Source organism: Echinops telfairi, unplaced genomic scaffold, assembly GCF_000313985.2.
Source record: "Echinops telfairi isolate 266 unplaced genomic scaffold, ASM31398v2 ScPeMD7_9;HRSCAF=40, whole genome shotgun sequence".
Classification (NCBI taxonomy): Eukaryota; Metazoa; Chordata; class Mammalia; order Afrosoricida; family Tenrecidae; genus Echinops; species Echinops telfairi.
Window position 1 is genome coordinate 12,235,264 of NW_022103906.1, and position 3,613 is coordinate 12,238,876.

At 54.7% G+C, this 3,613-nt stretch overlaps 1 protein-coding gene across 1 annotated transcript in view; it reads left to right on the forward strand.

Moving 5' to 3' along the window:
• Window positions 1–243: 243 nt before the first annotated feature.
• The window catches only part of CTSB (cathepsin B), a 34,418-nt gene continuing 31,048 nt past the window's right edge, over window positions 244–3,613 (forward strand). Inside the window, exon 1 of the mRNA XM_004707647.2 lies at window positions 244–343. The gene's annotated coding sequence lies outside the window, so the exon portion shown is untranslated. The remainder of the gene's footprint in view (window positions 344–3,613) is intronic.

Below are 3,613 nucleotides of genomic sequence, written 5' to 3' on the forward strand. Positions count from 1 at the left end.
GGAGCTGCTGGCAGGGTGCTCGCGGGGGAGCCGCCACCCCTGGAGCCCGACGCGGGGGGTCCCGGGCCCCTGTCCCCGGCTGCCGCCCAGCCCCCACCGCAGGGCCGCAGGGCGGAGGCCGCGAGCGCGGAGTGGCAGCCCTCGCCCGGGCGGCCGGGCCCGCAGTGGTCACGTGACGAGTCAGCCCAGCGGGGCGGGGCGGAGCGCGGCGGGGCGGGGCGGGGCCGGGCCGGGCCGGGGCTGCATAAATAGGCACCCGGCCGGCTGCTGGCAGCGGCGGTCGTCCCCGGTGGAGTCCGAGCTTGCGGCGGCTGCAGGACTGAGCTCTCGAAGGCAGGGTCAGGTGAGTGCCGCCAGGCGGGCCCGGTCCGGCGCCTCGGCTTCCCGGGAGCCCCGCGCCGGGGTCTGCCGACTACGCGGCCGCGGCGGAAGTGACCTTGGGAGGGGGATGGGAGCGCCTACCCGGGCTGCACCCGGGCGCCTGGCCCCGCGGCCGGTCGCCGCGCAGGCCCAGGGGCCCTCGGCTGGGTCCGTGGGTTTGGGCGGGGTGTGGGGGTCGCAGCTAGCGGGAAGCAGCGACCCTCGAGACTGGGGCGAGCAGAAGCGGCACCCCGCACACGCCTGGAGGTCGCCATAGTGAGGGAAACAAAGGCAAAAATCTCGCCGGGCGCCCCCTCCCCCACTTAGGCGGAGAGTGCCCGCTCTCCTGGCCGCCCCCGGCCCGGGTGCAATTGCATGAGCCCACCAGCCCGGCCTGCCCGCCTCTCCGGCGGAACTGTGGAGGCTACTGGGGTCGAGCTGAGGAATTTTCCGGGGAACTCCTAGGGAGGATCATTCGAGGAAGAGGATGGCCACGATCCCAGTGACTTTGGGCCAGAATCTGAGCTCCACCCAACCCCTTTCCAACTGCATGACCTTGGGCTGGGGCAGCATACTTTTGTTTCCTCCGGGCAAACAGCTCAGATAATTGTACCGATAGACAGGTATTTTGTCTTTTTTCCACTTGATTTCAAAGGGCAACTTTCTGCACACGATTCCAGTGAGCTCAGAGGACAGGGCCTGTTAAAAACTGAAACCTAAAACTGGGTGGAGTCGCAAGGAACCCAAGAGTGAAATACAGTAGACAGCGTTTGCTGTGTTTGCCCCCGAGAATTGCGACTCCCACCGAACAACCCAGTAGTACAGTAGAATTGACCCATTGGGTTGGCTAGGCTGTAATCTTATGGGAGCAAATGACTAGGTCTCATTTTCTCAGGGCCACTGGTTCGTTCAAACCATAGACCTTCCAGTTAGTAGCTGCCACTTCAAAATAGAGTTAGCAGGGCTTCTTGAAGGTCAAGGCGAAACTCATTGCTGTCCAATGAGCCCCCACTTCGAGGGACCCTGTAGGACAGAGCAGGCTGCCACATCTGCCTACCATGGAGCTCTGGAAACCCAGTGCTTCGGCCACCACCACCAAGGCTCCTTTGAAGACTATATGTGGGGCCTGGAAACCTCACTACCATTGAGTCAGTTCCAACTCATAGTGACACGATAGGGTAGACCTGCCCCTTTGGGTGTCTGAGACTATAACTCTTTATGGGAGTAGAAAGCTTCAACTTGAACTGCTGACTTTGTGGTTAGCTGCCCAGCACATAGTCCCTAGGGCTCCAGGGACATAGGAAGGAGGAGCAAAATGCCACTCCTGACTTCTGCACTGTGGTGGAAGAAGGGCAGTGCCTCCAAGCTCAGGGGAGTATGGGACAGTGGGGAGGCACTTACATCCCTCAGTTAGTGCCCCTAGAAGCCTAGAAGAGGGAGTATTTAGAGAGCCATGAGAGGTGAGTGAGGGGAGGGTGGCGGGGGAGGGGGACGCGGACTTGGCATTTTGATGGGCCACGCTCAGCCTCTTCCCCAGGTAGTAGGAAGGTGAACAGACTGGTACCAGGTGAAGGACCACATCCTGGACCCCGGTTGCCCCAGTGTACCTGGAGAAGATGGCACATCCAGTGGAGAGAGGAAATTGGGGAGTTCAAAGGGAGAACTCACACCTTTTGATTCTTAAGTAGCACTACCAAAGGACAGAGTAGCCAGCTGTGCTGCTTACATTACAAATGCATCTGGTGAATCAACAGATTCAGACAGATATGAAGGTGGGCTGCCTGGAAGCGGGTCTGGCTTGGAGAGGGCTTTTTCTTTTTCTTCATCACTTCATTTCCTTTCTTGGAAAATGATTTCCTGTTGGGACTGGTGATGATGACCTAGCTCCCTTGAGCTTGGGGGAGAGCGGGTCAGATTGCCCACCCCATGCCTCTTACCCATAGAGTTTGAATGTCCTCCAGAAAAGTGATTTCTACCCTGAGACTTTGGGGCACTTGATCTGGAGCTGGGGGAACAGCCGCGTGGGAAGGTGCAGATCCCGTGGTGTGGTGCTTCATAGGTCCAGGTGGAAACGACACAGGCTAGTTCTACCACCCTTGTTTTGTTAGGAAAATGCTGTTTTCCCCCGAACTGGTCAGGTGTTGCTGAGTGGAAGCCCTTTGGCTTCACGCAGGAAACTGCCTCTCTTGTTGACTCTGCGCCTTTGTTGAGGCCAAACTTTTTTTTTCTTTTCTCTGTAGATACCTTCTTTTTTCCCTTCCCTGATTGCTGGACCTGTCCATTAGAACAGGAAGTTATTTTACATGTTAAGGCTGCAGGTTATTTTGTATTGGCTCTAAGGCTTAGGATCAAGAAGTATAATGGAGACCCAGGTTTTGGGGGAGGCTTAGGCCCCCCCCTGAATGACAATAATTCTCCAGCTTTTGAAAATGTCTTGCTAATCAACTATAAGGGACGCCCTTTGTCTTTTGGAGGGTGCCCTGGTAGTAGATGGTTAAAATGGGAAACTGCTAACTTATACCGTTGGTGGCTTGAATCCACAGGACTCTGGGAGAAAGATGTGGCAGTCTATTTCTGTAGTGACTTACCGCCTTAGAGACCCTGAAGGACAATTCTCTTGGGCCCTAATGAGTCACTGGGAGTTGGGATTGACTTGATGCGTGTGCATTTTAGTTTTGTCTTTCTGGGGTCCCTGGGTGGTACAAATAGCTACTAACCAAAAAGGATGGAAGTTTTCATTCACCCAGAGGTGTCTCTGAAGAAATGCCTGGTGATCGATTATGAAAAATACCTAGTCTTTGAGTGCACATGGCGTATGGCCGTCAATAGAAATCAACTGGACAACAGTTGGATGGATGTTTGTCTTCAGGGCATCACAGACCCACTGCCATCATCAATTCTGACTTGATAGCAGCCCTATGGGGCCAAGTAGAACTGCTCCCTAGATTTTTAAAGCTATGAATCTATAGCAGCAAAAAGCCTCATCATTCTCTCATCTAGCAGCTGGTAGGATCAAACTCCTGATTGCTGTGGCAAGTAGCCCAGTATGTAATGCATTAGGCTGCCAGAGCTCCTCTGAGAGCATCACTAGAGCCTCATATAAAATAGGTTAGTCAGGGAGATGCAGGTAGAATATATTGTCGGGGAGTGTTTTGTTGTTGGTTTTTTTTAAACATTTTATTAGGGGCTCATACAACTGTTATCGCAATCCATACACACATCAATTGTGTAAAGCGCATTTGTACATCATTCT